The sequence below is a fragment of the Ammospiza nelsoni genome, chromosome 1 (assembly GCF_027579445.1).
Source record: "Ammospiza nelsoni isolate bAmmNel1 chromosome 1, bAmmNel1.pri, whole genome shotgun sequence".
In the NCBI taxonomy this organism is placed as follows: domain Eukaryota; kingdom Metazoa; phylum Chordata; class Aves; order Passeriformes; family Passerellidae; genus Ammospiza; species Ammospiza nelsoni.
In genome coordinates, this window is record NC_080633.1 from 14,164,446 (window position 1) to 14,183,546 (window position 19,101).

At 39.0% G+C, this 19,101-nt stretch overlaps 1 protein-coding gene across 14 annotated transcripts in view; it reads left to right on the plus strand.

The window, feature by feature from the left end:
* PARD3 (par-3 family cell polarity regulator) overlaps window positions 1-19,101 on the plus strand; it is a 444,327-nt gene that overhangs the window by 48,874 nt on the left and 376,352 nt on the right. The gene's annotated exons all lie outside the window — the stretch shown is intronic.

Sequence of the window (19,101 nt, forward strand, 5' to 3'; positions counted from 1 at the left end):
GGAGCCAACACAGGGAATTTGGGACATTTTTCATGTCGTTTGACTGACAGATGTGAGAAATTGGTTACTGTCAGGGTTTTTCTTTTAATTGAAATCATGGCTTTTCAATCCTTTCTGGTTCTTCAACAGTTCAGATAGGAAAAGGGGGTTGCAAGGATGAAAATACCTCAAAGAGTGGAAAATAAAGGTGCAAAAAGTAAGTTGATATTGTAGCTGTGTGTTACCAGTTAAATATGTGCGAAAAACCCTGCTGGTTTTAAACTACTGAGTGTTGGCTTTTTTTTTTCCGCAAAAGTTGTTTTTGGAGGAATTGCTAGTTACACAGAACTGGAGACAATAATTGTACACTGCTGAGCCTTGAGTGCTTTTATTCTTTCTTAAGTAGTGATTTAGATCACAGTTGACTAAGAGGCCTTTTGTTTATTGGCTCTTTGTTCAAGTTATAGATACAAGTATCTTTGAATTACTTGTTCAAAAAATATGGATAAGAAACACTGTGGCAAACTGCAAAGTCATTGTAAATATGCTACTTTTCTCTAGAAAGCTGAAGCTCTTGAAAGCGTCTGAGGCTGATGGAGACTTCAGTCTGGAAACATGTTTCAGGACCACACTCCTTCACAGACAGTCTCTTAATTGCCTCTGTTGGAACTGTCAAGGCTCCTTGAAAACTGGCCAAATGATGACTCTTAGGCTAATTTTGCAGAAATACATACTTTGCCTGTAGTTATTTCTTGTGACAAAACTTAATTGACATGGTTATTTCAACCAGGACTTTAGAAAGAAAAATTATGTGAGGAGTCTTGGGACATGAAGACTCCTCACTGTCTGAAATGTTGGGATTACTCAAGCTGTATAGAGTAACAGTGCTGAGTTTTCAGGAATTTCTTCCATAAAAATAGTGCCCAGATAAGATTTCATGAAAAGCTAATTAAAGCCTCTAGTTGGTTATCTCATATTGAAGTGCTCAGCTGTGTGATTAGTTTAGCTTTTGCTGCTTTTGCTTACAGGCCTCTGGGAGGCTGGTGCAAGTTGTCACTAAATATAAATATTTATACATATATATATACACACACACACAGAGACTTATTTGAATAATGCACTTCTTAGCTCCTCATGTGCTCTTCCCCTCAGAAGTTTGAGTTCTGGTGCTTCAAGACCTTATTCTTTGGCTGTTACCTTGCCTTGCTGCCTTCAAGTGGGGTAATTCCTCACAGTGAAACTCTGTGGGTGTTTTTATGTGCATGACTAATAGCTGAAAAACTCTGACTGCAATTGAAGCAAGCAAAGCCATTATTACAATATTGTTTTTGTGTATAGATGGACAAGATACTTAGCAATTAGTAATATTTATCTCTGCATTTGCCAAGCTCATCTCTACTGATGGCACCTATGAGTTAAATTTCCTTTTTTTAAAGGACCTTGCAGCATTGATTAGGAAGGTGCAATATAAACATGCACTAGTGCTATCCTGGTTTATATTCTTGAATTAGTCATTCTCACTTGACCTTCAGGTTTGGGTCTTTTCAGGTATTTTGGTCATTAGTCATTGGTTTTTAGTTTCCTGTAGTGTGTTTTACAGCTGACCTTCCTGGCTCCCTTGAGTTGTGTGTTGTTACTTTGCCTCCATAGCAAGTGTATCAACTGGTTTTGTGTTGCTATATACTAATACACTTCTCATTAATGCCAGGCTTGGAATATATCTCCAGTTAGGGATATTTTCTATCTTATCTGTGCACTTAGGCATACCTTGTAAAAAGGCATTTAAACAGATGGTGTCTGAACATGTAATTAAATGATTACTGAAGTCTGTAGGATTAGCTGTGCTTAAAATCAAACGTTTGCCTATATATCTCTTTTAAAATTGGGACAAAAATGTCTAGGATATTGGAAAACCAAACACTTTGTTTTAGTGTTCATTTTCATAAGGAACTTCCTTACATTCTTGAACAGAAGTTGGTTATGTTACTTACTACCTGACATCTGTATTTTTGAAAATCAGTTTACTCTTACCATAGTTCTTTAGACTTAAGGATCAGTGATAAATGTAATTTTTGCCTTTGGTGATGCTGTTATGCTATAATTGTGCGGACTCATACCAGCACAATACAGAATGCAGAGCAGCTAAGACCACTTGTCCTCTTGATGGATTTATTGCTCCGTATAGTCAACTGCCATAGTAAAATAAAACACTTAAGTGATGTGAAGAATATATTTACTCCTATTCCACTGTCTCCATGGAGAAAATGTTTTGTCCTATAACAAATACAAAGACCCCTAGAGCAGCTGTTCTGAATGGAATGAGAGAAATATCTTTGGCGTCCTTCACATTAAAATGCAGTGTGCTAGGGTGACTTAATTTAGCTTCTTCTGTCCCTATATTTTGTAATTCTCTTGTCACTTAATAAAACAGAATGGATGAGTAAGGGTTAGCCCTTTCAGTTGCTTTCTGGAATAATTTGTGATGCTCAGTGTTGTTCCTCATTAAAAAAAAGGAGTAAAACATGAAACAAACTACATGGAAAAACTGATTTTGCTAAGCTGTTTGTTCCTTAGTTTGTTTCTGAAACAGCTTTACTTAAGACCTTTAACTTTCTCAACTTCCATTGAGAAAGTGCATAAAGCAGTCTAACTTAGCCAGCATAAGATGTGGGCATTTATATTACACATATCACTGCATGTGAAGTTGCTTGGTTAATGCAGTTAAAGACAATAACCTTATAACCAAAAAATTAAATGCTCACTTGAATAATTTTTTAGTAAACTTTTAAATATTTATTGAAATGTAATTTTTCAGGTTTTACTACGGAAATATGGATAGTTTTCAAATATGGAAACCTAAATGTTTTTTGCATTTATCTATCTCTGTGTATAGATGAGTGCAAATGGGCTGACTTGTTACTGTTTTTGAAAATTATTTGACCGTAAGAAACAAGATCCTGTTTTCGGGTAGCGTTTAGTCAGCTGCGTAACCTACTTCCATTACTTTGAAAATACAGATTTCTTGTCTGTGGTGGTTAGACCAATATTTTAAAGATAGGTGAATAATCTGTTTTGTTTGGATTTCTGTAACTTGCAAAAGTAGTCCTCTCCATGAAGACTCTCAAAAAACATATGTCATCTTGATAAGTTTCCAACTCGATGATAGCATGCTTGATGACCTCAGTTCAGTTTTTAGTAGGCAGGCATTCTCAGCAGTGAAAAAACCCACAACCCAACCATTTTTAACTGTGTTTTCTTCAGGTAGACTGAGGCTTGTGGAGACTTTGGTAATTGTCATACTTTGGATGTAATATGGAAGTGGAACTAATATGGATCTTATTCTAAGATCTTATTCTCTTTTATCCATGAAAAAATGTTGAGAAAACTGTGGTGTAATCTCATTTAAGAAAAAAAAAGCAACCAAGAAACCCAAAGTATGTGTATGAATATAACTTGCTCCCATTTGAATTCTAAATGAATTAGTAATTTATATTTTGAACAACTTGAAAAAATTTTGTTTGCAATTATATGTAATATTTTGATGAATAGAACTGCTCAGACTGTTGCTCAGTGGGAAGCTTTAGAGACCAAGATGTTTGTGTTTGGTGTAGCTGTATTGCTGAGAAATCAGTTTTTTCTTCCCAAGAGAACAAGGATCTGCCATTAACAGCCACTGGTTGTGATGATGGAATGGGCAATAGCTGGGTAAACAGAGCAACTTTGAAACAATGTAGGTGTGAACCTAATGTCAATTATTCCTAAATTCATTTGCTCCAATATACTTATTTTTGCCAAATTAATTTGGGATTAACAACATGTAAATCCTAAAGGCCTTGGCATCTTATAAATTCCTTTATCACTGCTAAATTCAACACTGGTTCTTAAAAATAACCACAGTGATTTGGTATATGCTTAGATTTACAGCCTGGCTTTATTTTTCGAAACTAAGGCAGGCATGGACTTTCTTTGCTTGTCTTAACATTTTCAAATATTCAGTCAGCTCTTCACCCTGCACAATTCATGCTTCCACCCACTGAGTGCAGTGATAAAAACCAGAGGAACATGGTTTGGTCTGGAGTGGAGTCTCCTGCTTCCCACAGTGTTTGTGTGTGTGCTGCTCTCTCTGGCCCAGGTCACTGGAAGTTCAAGGTGATGTTGGTGCTTAGTGCTGCTTAGACAAACTTTGTACCTCCCAGAAAGACACACAAGAAGTTGTTGTTTTGAGTGGAATACTTCTGGTGAGAATGGGATGGAGAATAATTTCATGGATCTGTGTTGAAATGGAATTTGTAAACAGTCATGAACTAAAGTTAACTGTGTTAAGTAAGCTAACTGCAGCTGAAATGCAGTGAAATCAATTGTGCTTCATTTGCGTCTGCTTTTAAGGGACCTACAGAGATTCTATTAATATTATTAATTCTTTTTACTTATTAATTCTATGAACTAATATTATTATTAATATTATTATGAAGTTAATGCCTGCTTGCTTGAAGTGTGAAGACTTTTAGTGGGAAAAAGTCATTGAGCAGCTTCTTCACATAATGTGGAGGCATATTAGGACCTTTTCCCAGTGTAATGGAAAGGAAATAAACTTTTGGGTTTTGTGTTAAAACAGATGGTCAATTCTAAATAATACTGTTGTTTTGTTTACTTCCTCTTGGAAAGCTCTGTTGAGTTAGAGAGACATGTGATACACAAAATGTGGTTTGGAAAGGATGACTGTGTTTTGTTTGTAACAAATGTTAACTGGGACCTTACACAGAAAGATGACTGTTTGAGCAAATGCATTATAATGTTAAGGTTAAAGGCTAGCTAGGGACTGAAGGGCTGTGATTACAGTTTTCTGCTGCTATTGATTCTTGCTTTCTCACTCTTATATTTTGGGCCAGTTATGCAAGACCTCATTTTTGTAGTAAATTCAGGGTAGGCCAGTGACAGCAGGATGCTGTTACAAAGAATGAGATTATGGTAACCCTGTGCCTGTTCATTCACTCAAAAATCTTCAAGAGCTTTTGAAGTCAATGAAAGCTGTGCAGATAAAGTTGTGTTATCTTTAGATTTTCATCATTACATAATCAGAATACTCAAAGTAGTGTTGTTTATTCTAAATTCTGGGTGTCTGTGCCTCATGTAAGCAAACATGCAGCAGAATTTACATGTGATTTCTCTTTGATTCTGCAAGTTAAGGATATAACCCTAAAATCATGAGTAGAGAAGAACAACTCTTTGTGCTTCTTGTTTCTGCCATTAACAGATTAACACCCTGGATTGAAAGAAGAAACAAGTTCTCCAGGTCCCATGCAGCAATCTGACTGCAAGACCTTAAAATGCCCCAAAAAATTACTCAAATATGTTTTGCAGTATTTACTATACCATGATTGGTATACCCTTTTACCCCTCTACCTTTCTATCGAATTAATTTTAGCCATGATTATCTTTTGCCACACTGTGCACCTTCTCTCTTCTTGTTCTGTGTCTTCATTCCCAGTGTCCCTGGAAAACAGATGACCTTGAAACAATTTGTTGTTACTCACAAGTGACTTGGCAAAACACATTTTGAGCATAAGGCATTCTTTTCTTGTAACAGCTTAAAATAACTGCTTGAGCCACCAGGCTTGGGAAAGTATTGATACTGGGAAAGAAACCCATCATATAACAACCCATGATTATTTTCTGTTAAAAAACTTCAGTTTTTGAACAATGGGTTCTTGATGGCATCTACTGTTTGGCAGTGGTTTCAATTTCAATTATGCTTTTAGAGATTGACATTTTGTATTACTGAAATTTGGAAAAATTGGTAAAACCAGAATGTGTCCAGGTCCATTTAAACCAGGTGTTTTTGCATTAACACTATTGACTCAATGCTGGGATGGCCACATGATGATTTTTAGGTCTGTCTGATGAAGTGGAAAACAAAGCATTTGCACAGCTTTTATTCCCACCTGCTATTTAATGAAAACATTTAAAAATAGCATACTCAAAATATAAATACTATCTTCAGTCAAAGAATGCAATTTAAATGCTTGTAGTATTTCTAATTGTAAACAAAATTTTAATTTCAGAGTGTTTGTGGATGAGACTAATATATAATCATATATCCGTGGAAGTGAGGAAATAAAGGTCATAATATGTGAATATTGGAACATGCATTTTTCAGTCCCTGAGAGATATTAGATGTAACTAAATGTTGTCTCCTAACTGTAGTACTTAGTTTTTCACCTCTTTCAGCACTGTTCTTCAAATTGTTCATCTTATCATCACTTAGTTTTTTCTAGCTATGTGGTGACAGCTTTTCCATTCATAATTTGCTGTGTATTTTTGAGATAAATTGCAGTATTGAAATTCCTTTCCTGTAATGCTGAAACAGTTGTATTTTTGCACTAAGAACTCTCATGTAGGAGAGGACTGACATTTGTAATTCCATAAATCAGTTTCCATGGAGATCTAAAGAGCTGCAGGTAAATCTGACTTCTGAAAATTGAATATTTTGGTAAAAACTGTTCTCTGAGGAATAGCAGGCCCATGCATGAATATGATATACTGGGGAAGATTGTGACAGTATTGTTAAGCAAGTAATATATCACAATATTATGCCTGTATTCTGAGTAGAAAGACAGACCTGTGCAACAGTGGCTGGGTTAGCACAGTCAAAAAACCCCACAGACCTGGCATGGAATAAGAGGAAGGGTTTTATGGATGTGTAACTGGTTTGAAGATGGAAAATAGAGCATGCATTGTTCAATATATTTGCAATTGTTTTGAAGGAAGATCTGAATACTGGAGGGACAAATTCCATTATTGTGTGGGAAGCCACACATGGATGGTGGATGCTGCTCATGAAGAGTTGCAGAAGTGTCCAGGGAGCAGACAATAACATGGTGGATGTAATATCATTTTGGCAAAGGTGATGTGCTTTGGAAGAGAGACTGCCTTAACTGAATACACAAACTGAGTTCTGAGCTAGCTCTTGTGTTTGGAGAATGTTTCTGATTTTGTAGTAGACCTCTGGACACAGTGGCTTACATGTAAGGCACATCACCAGGTCTCAGAAGGCTTTCAGCAGTTTGCCCTGCCTCTGCCTCTCCTCAGTGTTTTCATTCCAGTCCTGCTGCTTGGCTCATGTGAGCTCTGGCAGATTTGTTCAATCAGGGAGCAGAATAATCTTCCTTGCAAAACAAACTGAGTGTTTTTCTGCTATTTCATGAAAATGCTAAGTTCACCAAAGGACCTGGCAAGTTGAGGAGGAAAGGGAGAGGACTTTAGAGCTGGGAGTGGTTGAGGTATGAAGGAAGAAGAAAAATGGGAACATGACTGGGCTGAGACCTTGCTTTCAGTGGTGCCTGTGGAGCTGCTGGAGAAGATTGTGGTCTCTGTGGTGCAGCAAGGTGTGGTGGGATCTCTCTGCTGTGTGTGCTGCTGGTGAGCCCTCTGCTTCCTCCAGCACCAAACCAAGAAACCAAAAATGATTTTGTAGAGATAGCAAAAAGCACAGAGCAAATGCCAACACTGACTCCAGGTACAGACTAACATTCTCCACCAGCAGTATCTAAATGGACCGGGATCTCAGCCTTGAAAAGATGATGTCAGAAGCAAACTGTAGATGGCTGTAAAATCAGAGGTGATATTGAGAAGTGGTTCTTTGTTTTTTCAGTGCAAGCTCTGGGGTATCAAGTGAAGCTGTCATAAGAGTAGCTGTCTACAAAAGAATATCTGTGATATTTATCAAATGTCATAGATGCTTCACAAAGTTTTGGAGGATATTTTTTTTTTCTTGAGATGTCGTTTGCAAGCACATAATACTGAATACTCTACTTATTTTAAGTCTTCAAAAAGGTGATGCTTGTAAATCATGGAAACTGGTAATTTGAGTAGGATTTCAATTTGTGAGAAAAAGTTTCTTTAATCTAGACTTTGAAAACCACAGACTGTGTTGAAGTGATGATGGTCTCAGTGTCAACTATTAGTAACATTGAAGGTCAGTATGTGGCTACAGATAATGACTGCTACAGTATTATAAACACATCACAATTAAGAGAGAATTAGTACTAAAAATATTTAATAATGTATTTTTTCTATGTCTTGTAATAATTACAGATTCACTGGTTAGATATAGTTGTAGATAATATGTCACTGTGCTTTCTAATCCTTCACAGTGTAAATCTTCACAAAAATGTGCAGTGTATCTGCAGTGAGATGTGCAGAATTAGGTCGTTATGGCTAATACATTCTTAACATTCTAATAGTTTTGGGTTAATTTTAGCCATATCACTGTGTCCTAGAGGTAGATTATTCATCCTACAGCAAAGGAAGAAGTTGCAGGAAAGGTTGGGTATGGGGATTCATTAATACTTTAAGACTACTCTTTTACTCCTTGATATCAGCAGGTCTTAAAAGAAATGCTGTTCCTACTTCACAGCTATTTCCTAACAGAGGTAGTGAGACTCATACACCAGAGGACTGACCCATATTAGAGCTTAATTATAGTAATGGATAATCCTACAACTATAAATTATTCATAGTTGTTTTGTACGCCAAGTAGCATCATGAATAAAATAAGGAAAAGTTTCTGGAAAAGACCCTGGTCAATGCCTAAGTTTGTCAAAAGTAGTTTTCCTCCTTGTCTTTCAACGTGGATTAAATGTTTTGTAGAACTTGGCCCTTTGGATGTGTTTTGTTTAATGGAAATCAGTAGCAGCAACTCTTGCGGCTCTACATCCTTGTAGAGTTCCTTTACTAATGCCTTATGCAAGAGAAACATTCCTACCTAAACACAGTCCTGTACAAAAGCTGCAATCTCAGCTGTCTGATAAGATGCCCACACTGTCACTGGGATGAGAATTCATTACCCTCTTATCCATTGATACCAACAGGTCTTAAGAGACTGTTGTAACTCTGTAGTTATTTCCAAGGAAGGACAGTAAGGTTCAGTCAGGTACTTCATTTTCTAGTTGACTTAGAAGTTGAAGTATCTCCTAGGTTTGTAGTGTGAATAGCCTTATTGACAAGGAGAGAGCATGGAATATTTAAATTAGATTAAAATAGGGCATCTAATGCATTTAATGGGATGGTTACTGCATGCTGAAGCTTTCTTCAGGAAGGGCCTTGGATCCAAAGAGAGGAAAATAATTCTGTCTTTTTTTAAGGAGCTTTCACCAGTCTGACTTGCCAGTTGACTTCCCAGCAGTAGCCCAGAGAGGAAGGAGTTAAGAAGATGCTTTGAACCCAAAGTCTTCTGCTTCATCCCCACACCCTGTTGGTGTACTTCCACACCCAGTTGGTGTGCAGGGAGCTACCTCCCGTTCACCTTTAGCGTGCTCAGCAGGATAGTCACTACGCTTTCAGATTAGCATCACTGCTGAAGCCTGTTTGCAAGAAGGAGTTCTGCCTGCTTCTCAGTGACATTCAGCATTGCAGGAACATTGGATTCTTTCATTTTTTACAACCTGTTAGAAGAACTGAAGCTGTTCTTCTGTGGGCTCCATTCCTTACAGGCTGCTAGATTTTCCTGTAGATTGAGGACTGTTTCATACAAGCTTGGTGGGAGCTTGATGATACTGAGTTTTTACTTTCTTGGGATGCTGTTTACTTGAAGGTAACCATACTTTGGATGAAATGGCAGACACACCTAAGAGGAAAATTACAAAGAAGTCGTCGTCTTTTTCATATGATCGCCGGAGAGATTCAGTGAAAGTTAGGAGACAGTCCAAGTCTCTCAGCTTTAAGTCTGCTAAATTGGGTGCTCAGAAACAGCAGGCACAGAAAAAGCAGGTTTGTATTCAGATATTCTTCAGAAAAAATTCTTGCCTTCTAAATTTTTGTGGAGTGTGTAAATCTTGCTGTGTTACTATGAAGTGGTAAGCAATCTCTGCTGACTTGCAGTCTGTGTGTCTGTAGCTATGTGTGAGCATACAAGCTTGTGTGCAACTAAAGCTGGATTTTTTTCCTGTAATATTTCTTATGAGCTAGATAGATTTATGGTGTTAATTTTATGCTAAGAAAAGTCTGCATCTTTTCTGCTTTTAAGACGTGGTTTATATTTTCTGTTTTGTCTCAAGGAATTACTCCTATAATGCAGTAAGTGTCCTGTGAACTTTGCTAGTGTTGTTTGTTGTGCTGAAAAACATGATGGGTGCTGCAACTTTTGACATTATTACTCAGATTACAGCTGTTCCACTGGTCTTCACTGATATTATTTTTTTTAATGTTGAAATGTACCAGACTGAGAGCTTTAGGAAGTGAAATATCTTACTTATTCCAGAACAGGTAATGCAAGTCAACAGCAGAAGCACCTGTTCTGGTGGGACCAGTTCTTGGGTTAGAGGGCAGTTTAGTGCCTTGGCAGTGCTGCTCTGCTGTAGTGAAAGACTTTCATACACAGGTCTTGCTTTATGTTTTGTTGCTGGCATCTAATTAAATGAAATTTCTCTAGAGAGAAGATGCAGTGTGAACTATTGTGAATAGAATAAAAAGTGAGTCAGTTCATGGAATATCTTTGTATACTGATCCTAAAATTTAATCTAATATGGAAGGAGTACGGGATCAATGACTGTGATCCATCTCTCACTCTGCGCTTGTGTGCCCCTTCTTGAAGAGTTTAAATGAATTTTACAGGGAATTTTTAATTAGCTGTGTACAACATAAGGTGCTTCAACACTTTGCAAATAGTGTTTCGTCAAATGCTTTGAAATAGACTAGATTTTCAGTAGCACTAAAGTGAATTTCTTGCAAGCAAGTAGTTTTCAGACCCTGACCATTCCAACTGCATCTAAATTTTTGAGGGCATATATCCGTTCAAGTTGAGGGCATCTATCCCAACAAGTAAGTTGTTGTGTCCAGTGTAAACTTTGATATGAGATTAAAAATACAATGTATTTTATATGTGTGGGATCATATTTAGTTTTGTTACTATTTCTCTTGTTCTTGGTATGTTAAAATGTCTGTTTACATAGTAAGAAATTCACTAGTAAAATAGTAGAATATTCCAGCTTATTTGGATTCTTTAGTGTTAATTATAGGCATAGCTGAAGAAGTTTTTCTTGAATTTTAGTTCCAGAAGTTCAAATGAGGAAATACTTGAAGAAATGAGAAAAACCTTCAAAAGTGCTGCAAGCTCTGACAATCCTGCTGCACTCCTACCCATTATTTGATGTCTTTTTTAGAAGTAAAAATAGTAAATCTCAGTTTTCTGAAAATTTGAAATACTAAATGACATCTGTGAACATTCAAGTTCATTGAATCTTTTGGGGAACTAGGCTGCTCACATCAATTTCAGAATTTTATTTTTGGGTGCAAATCAGTGAGTACCCGTGTATTTTGACTTTAACAGACCATAAGGTTCTTGAGTCCACTCATTTTTTTGGATATCTGCCATGGTTTCTGTGTGACCTCTAGTGGTTAATGAAAAATATGCTCAATTATGGAATTCAGGCTGTTGCTTCAACAAGTTCTGAATGTGTATTCTTGCTGGTTTCATTATTTAGTCTTCTAAATTCTGTTTTTATTGAAAATAAAAAGGCATCATCTGCTTTAGCTAAAGCCTTTTATGGTGTCACTTCGAGAAAAAGTGCTTTGCTACAAATTTGTATTCATAGGGATGTGTGTCTGAACTCCAGTACTCATAGATGCAGAATTGTGGGAGTAGTTTTAAGAGACTTTTACTACTTTGGCTTGGTTGCAATATATTAGTGGGTGATACATCTGAAATGAAGCCCTCTAGACAAAGGTCCACTTTGATAACTTTTGTGTATTGGAAAGATCTCATAAGGGCTTTTCTGACTCAAGAATGTATTTTTTCCCCTTCTAAAGGCTCCAGTAACTGTAAGAACAGTTAATTTTTCCTACAGGCTTGGTCTTGTTTCAATCTTCAGATCATTATAATTAAGTGAGACAGAACCATTCTTACCTCCTCCCTGCCCTCCCTCCTTCCCACGGGGGCAGCCACTTCTGTGTGTATTGGAAATGCTGCTGAACACAAAGCACAACTGCATTTGTTGCTGTTGGACTTTAAAAATTATGGGTTTAAAGTTACCAGGATCTGATCAGTTTTCAAGCAGCCAGAACTAACTGTGGTCAGTGTCAGTGGTGGACACACAGACTCCTTCCAGGCCTGGGTTACTGAGTGAGCAGAAATTCACTTACAGCACCCAGAGCAATGTTCCTTAAAAATGCTTTTCTTTGTTGATTGAGTTTCTTTCTAATTTTTTTAGAAACATTTTTTCTAATAGATGTTTGACATCTGAGAATATTTAAAGCTGTGCTTTGGTCTTTGCTTTTTTAGGAGACAATAGGAGACTTTGCTGCTCACAATATATGTGGTTTTACTTGGGTGGTTCCCTGGAGGAACAATACTCTGCTTCTGCTTATACAGGCAGGCAAGCCAAAATTACTTTTTAAATGTTTTGGTAGATTGATATCAATCAAAGTCTCTTAAAATCACAGCATGTTGCAAAACCTTGTTCTGCTTCCTTAGTATCACTGACCTCCCTTTTTTGTAGTTTAATTTCTTATTTTTCTTTTTTGTGGCAAAATTTCATTTTGACCTCCCCCCTAATGAAAACTTATTTAATTACTGGTAAAATAGTAATAAGAATCTGAGAATATTTTTAAAGAAACATTTTTTTCATTTTCTGAATTACAGTGATGTAAGAAAATGTTAAGGCAAATTGCTGTGCATCTCTTGCTGTTCCATGGGTTTTTTTGTTAGCTTAGCAAACTTACTAGAAATGGAAAATCATGAAGTGTTCAAACCCAACAATATCAAATATACTATCTGATGTAGCCACAAACCTCTTTCAAGATAATCTTCCCATCAAATTATTTATTAGTACAGATCACTTTTTTATTCTGTTGTTTTCCCTAGGCTTATCTGTTCTGAGGTAGAAAATCTCGTAATTGCATTCACTGACTGCTGATATTGTCATATTGGTTGATCTGGATTGAAATCACATTCCAGAAATATGTAGGCTGGTCTTCCTAGGTGTACAACTATTATGCAACATAATGTATAAAATATTTGCTAGTTTTAAGAGAAGTTGATGTCTCTTGTTGTGTTTCGAATGCAGAACAAAGTCAGTTGCATGAAGTATAAACTGTAAATAAGTAAAAATTTGAGATCAAAATCCTTATGTGCAGGAGACCATAAAAAATAGGTCCGGTTTTATTTTTAGCTGTTTTGTGAGAGCTTCTCAAGTCATCTCTTTTCATCACCAACTGACTGATTACTGGGACATGGGCTGGAGCCTCAATGGATTAATTAAGATCTGAAACAGTTTTCCTGATAACTGCTTATGTGTTGCACACAGCATTTTGGAACCTGGCAAAGTTCCATGCTCATACAAGGCTTGCATAGACAGCAGATTTGTGGTTTATTCACTAATATTCTGATTTTTCTTCCATGGAATGCTACAGAATTGAGGCAACAAACTTTTTCCCCCTTTTCTTTTAAGCTCTATAATTCCTGAACCATGTGGGGTTCACTCCCTGTTATCCCAGATGCAAGGCAATGCATACAAAGAGGGTGTTGTTAGAAAATCTTCCAGTCCCTGTGTTTAAATATGACTCAATTAACAGAAGTGTTCCAGATGCCTTGTTATGAGCATCTGAGAGCAGGCAAAGGCCTAGGAGTTACACATTCTGCTGTCTTATTAGAAAGAAATACTGAGTGGAAAAATGGCACTGGGAGAGTTGGTGATGTGAGGGAAGGGGTTGCCTAAAAGGGTAATGGTTTTTCACATCAATATGTAGTAGATGTGCCAGGACAAGGACTATTGGTGTGTGTCTGGTCTGGTGAGCAAAAAGCCATAGCACCAGCTACTAGCAAATGGTAATCACTAAATATAATGTAATCACTAAAAATAACTAAGCAGTAAAGAAAAATTAATTAATCTCATTTCACTTTATGATGTTATTTTTGAAAACCATGATCTATGATTACTTTTCATCTAGTGATTTTCTTACTATCTTTTGCAAGAGTTTGTTTTGAATTCTCTGGGGAATCTCGAATGCCTTCTTTGGGGAGAGGGAAATCAGCTTTAAGTGTGAGTCTGAGGATTTGTTATGAAAAATCTGATCCTATTTTTTTTCTTTAGTGAAACCAGACAAGCGTGTAAAGAGGAAAAGCATGTGATATGTGTAACAGAGCACTGGGAGATAAGCGTGTAGGTTCCTCTGGCAGCTGGGTTGTTAGTAGAAAGTTGGCCTAGCAAAACTCATCCCCTGTGGAGCCTGGCAGGCTGTTAACCATAGTGGTTGGCTGTTATTATTGAAGCAGTGGTCACAGCAGGGTGAGGTGGGTTGTAGCTGCTGAAGTCGGCTCACCTTCAGTTAAACAGATGAAAATCGAAGCAGAGTGGAATGATAGTGGGAGGTTTGGCCATGGCGAGTCTTGAAGTTATGTTTTCCTTTCCTACTGAGGCTTGTTCATGGAGATCGTGGTAGATGTGTGTTGGAGTGCTCCCTGCAGCAGTGTAAATCATTGTGCCTTGATGGCATTTGCTGTGGTGGTGTTGCTAAGGGCTCTCCTTGCTGCTGATCTCCAGTGCACTGAAAGAGAAGTTGTCCACTTCCAGAGTCATGGATTCCTTCTCTTGGTGCCTTGTCCTGGCAGTTATTATGGTATTGCATACCATCTCAAGAAATATTTTGTTGTGGTCTTAAAATAACACGATGTTGCCAGGAGGTTTTCAAATTTAGTTGGCGATTTCTTTAATGCAAGCGAAATATCAGACTTTATTTTGACAATTTAGAGGTTCATCTGATCTAAATTGAGCTATTATTTTTAATTCTATTTGAGTAATTGTTCTTCTAGCTCATGTAAAAGCTAACATGATTAACCACACTTTTTGGTTCCTGAAAGTGTGGCTTTGTGGCAGATTTTAACTGATCTAAGACCATGGTGGTGCTGCAGATGAGTGTGACCTTCTACCTTCCCTGGCCATGGCTGTGCTTCCCATCTCTCCCTGGCTTCAGCACTGGGAATTGTTGATTGTGACAAGTGAGGTCAGTGTGCTGATAACTCTGCCAGAAAAAAAAGACAGGTTGTAGGAGAAGGGGAAATACAATGGCTTCTGCTGCAAGGAGCAGTCTGGTGCTGGGAGCAGCTTTGCTGTCAGCAGAGCTCTGGATATCACATAGAGAATGAGTGTCCCTTAGCAAAGCTGGGTGAAAAAGGCATTCAGGGCTCCAGCCCTGCTAGCCAAGGGAGTACAATGGCCAACTGGCCATTCCATTTGGCAGTGCATGATGTTAGCCATGCTCAGAGAGGAGGTGCCAGGGAAGGCAGGTCCTTGTTCTTGCTTGTGCCCACAGAGGGCTGGTGGTGCCCCACAGAGTGCTGGGTTAAGTTTGGCCGAGTGCAGTGTGCTGAGCTGGTGGGTTCTGGGTGTACTCACCAAACTTCTCCCAGCTGCAAATACTCACCCTGCCTTGATTGAATGCTTTTGATCTGCTTTTGCAATGTGGGCACTGAGGAGAGTAAGAAACAAAACAGAGTCACAGAGCTACAGGTGTTGAGGCTGGAAGGGACCTCTGGAGGTGTCAAGTCCAACCTCTTGCTGCAAACAGGTCCTGTGTGATCTGGATCTGAGCATCTCCAGGGCTGCAGATTGCACAGCCTCTCTGTGCATCTGTTTCAGTGTTTGCTGACAAGGTGAGAAAATTGTTTCCAAAGCCTCGTCTGACTTCCTGGTGTTGCAATTAGTGTGACTGTTGCATCTCCTCCCATTTCTGGGTCACCTCGCAGAAGATCCCAGCTCTGTTTTGTTTTTTCCCACCCATTAGGTCACAGATGACAGCAACAATCTTCTCTTTTAGCTTCCTCTTTAAACTGATTAAGCCCAGCTTTCTTGGCATCTCCTTGCACATCCTGTGGTCCAGCCTCCACTGTGCTGGTGACTGTGACAGGATGTTCCAGCTACACTGCTGCTGTCCCAGCCTGCTCTGCAGGCGCTGCCTTCACCACGAGGGTGCCCTCCTGCCTGGCCTTCCCAGTGCTGCCCAACAGGGATCTGCCCACCCTTCTGTACAAACCCAGCACCCTGCTGGCACCCAGCCAGTACTGCTGCACACTGATTATTAATTGAAAATTCCTGGTGGCATTCCCTGATTAGCAAGAAGCAGCATGCATGCTTTTTTTTTTTTTTTTTGCTGCTTCTTGTGCAGCATTGCAGCACTGTATCCTCAAAATGGGGATGGTGCATTTCAAAAGAAACTGTTGTCAGGTGCAATATTACTTGCTGGGTTTAGCCATTTTGTCCCAGTTAAGGGGGGAAAAGCCTGCCAAATACAAAGTAGATGGGACCAAAAAGAAAAAAAAAGCTTCTGGATAAAAATATCATAACACTCCATTTCAAAATGCTCATGTCCTCAGCACTTTAGCAGAAACAGTTAGTTAGTTAACTAACAGAAAATTAGTGTTTCAGTATCCTTTAGTACCCGTACTTAAAAGTATGTTTTAAGTGCTATGCCACTGTTTTTGTGGAATGGTGATCCTTGCATGTTACAAAAATTATTGGAGTTTTTTGTGCTGTATAGGCAATTTTTTGACATGTGTTTTGAACAGTTGCTGAAGTTCTGAGTGAATGGTCTTTGTTTTCATTTTAATACTATTAGAAGTTGTATTTTAATGTTACAGAATTTCCTAATGGAAAAGGATTTTATCTTATTTCCAGCTAAGATGTTGTTGCTTTTGTAATAGCAACAAACTTTTGCTCCCTGTTGTCCTGTACAAGAGTGAGTGAGCATTTTGCTTTACAGCAGCTTGACTTTAATATTTCTTGACAAAAATGAAAGAAAATTATTTTTAATTGTCTAAAAATATGTCCCCTGGCTCAAAGTATACTTCTCAGATGGAAAGCAAGCAATGTTTTGCTTTCTCAGCAATTTCTGTCAGTTGAAGTGTGAATTGATCATGGAGGTAATAGCACATGGGGAAAATCCAGTGGGAACTGTCTGATTTCATACGTGTTTCAGTTCAAACACTTAATGTTCTTTTGATTTGTAGACTGTAATTTTCACTGACAGTATTAGTGGCTTTTAGAAGAACAGCCCCTGACAGATGACATCCATCTAACCAGCTGCTGCCTAATCTGACTTCAGGCTGAATATTGTGTTATCTGACTAATTTGAAATACAGTAAATATTAATGACTGTTCATCTGTTATTTAAAATAAACAGAAAGTAGTGTGAGAGTGATGCTCACATTTCACGCCTCTGCTGTAACTGGCTTCTTGTCATCTGTGACTGACAGCTTTTCTTCTAGGGTACTTTCTTTGTGAAAAATCTATGTTGTTTTAATTTTCTGTTTTTTCCCCCAGGCTTTATTACTGTAGTTTTCAGTAGGGTCAGAAATAGTGAGATGTCTCATGTGGTCTAAGTTTAAAACTGAAAAATCAAGATCTTAGTTTCCTTGTCAATCTTGGGAAAATTACATTTCAGATTAATTAGATGAAGTCAAGAAATGAAAAATAAAAAAACAAAAGCAAAAATAGTGCTTTATAGATTTAGAATCATAGAATCAAAGAGTAGGTTGAAAAAAGCCTCTAAGATCATCAGTCCGACTATTAAACCAGGACTTCCAAAGCCACCACAAAACTCTGTCCCTAAGTGCCACATAAACACTTCTTTAAAATACCTCCAGGGATGGTGACACAATCACTCCTCTGGGCAGCCTGTTCTCATGCTTGATAACCCTGTCTGTAAGGACATCTTTCCTAAGATCCAATCTAAAGCTCCTCTGGCCTACCTTGAGGCCATTTCCTTCGGTGCTAGCGCTTGTCAGTGGGAGAAGACATGGATCTCCACTTTGCTACAGCCTCCTTTCAGATGCTTGCAGTGAGTGTTGAGGTCTCCCCTGAGCCTCCTTTTCTCCAGGCTAAACACCACCCCCAGTTCCCTCAGCTTCTCCTCCTAAGACCTGTGCTCCAGACCCTTCAGCAGCTCTCTTCCTTTTTTCTGGACACACTCCAGCACCTCAGTGTCATTCTTGTGGTGAGGGGCCCAGAACTGGAAATAGGACTCAAGATTCAGCAATGCTGAGTTCAGGGAACAATCACTGCCCTGGTCCTGCTGGCCACGCTATTGCTGATCCAAGCCGGGATGTCACTGCTCTTCTTGGACACTTGGGCACAGGCTGGGTCACATTCAGCACCTCCAGGTCCCTTTTCCCCTGGCAGCTTTCCAGTCACTCTTCCTCCAGCCTGGAGTGTTGCAGGGGCTGCTGTGACCCAAGTGCAGCATCCTGCACTTTGCCTTGTTGAACCTCAGAACTCTGGCCTAGTTCACTGATCAGCCTGTCCAGATCCCTCTGCAGAGCCCTCCTGCTCTCCAGCAGATCAACACTCTTGCCCAGCTTTGTGTTCCCTGCAAACTGACTGAAGGTGCCCTCAATCTCCTCCTCCAGATCATTGATATCAATATTAAACAGATAACAGAGATGATACTGAGCCCTGGGGAGCAGCACTGGTGACTGGCTGCCAGCCCAGCTGGGTGTAGCTCCATTTACCACCGCTGGGTCTGGGCCTTGCTCAGCCAGATTTTACCCAACAAAGAGCATGCCTGTCCAAGCCATGAACAGCCAGTTTCTCCAGGAGAATGCTGTGGGAAATGGTGTCAAAGGTGTTAGTAAAGTCTAGGCAGACACATCCACATCCAGTAAGCGGTCATCTTGTCATAGGATGAGATCAGGTTGGTCAAGCAGGACCTGCTTTTTATCAGCCAGTGCTGGCTGAGCCTGATTCCCTGGTTGTCCTGGATGTGCTGGGTAGATGGCACTCAAGATCACCTGGTCCATGACCTTTGCCAGCTCTGAGGTCAGGCTGACAGGCCTGTGGTTTCCTGGATCTTCTGTGACCTCCCTGGTTAGCCATGGCTGCTAATGAATGATGGAAAAGGGCTCACTGGGCATTTCCCCCAGCTCCCTTGCTACCCTTGGGTGGATCCCATATGGCTCTGTAGACTTGAGCGTGTCCAAGTGGTGTAGCAGGTTGATTCCTTTGAATTATGGTGGTTTCATTATCCTCCTCATCCCTGTCTTCCAGCTCAGGGACTAGGTATCTGTAGAACTGCTCTTTAATACAAGATGGTGGCAAAGGAGGTGTTAAGTTCATTGGCCATTTCCTCATTCTT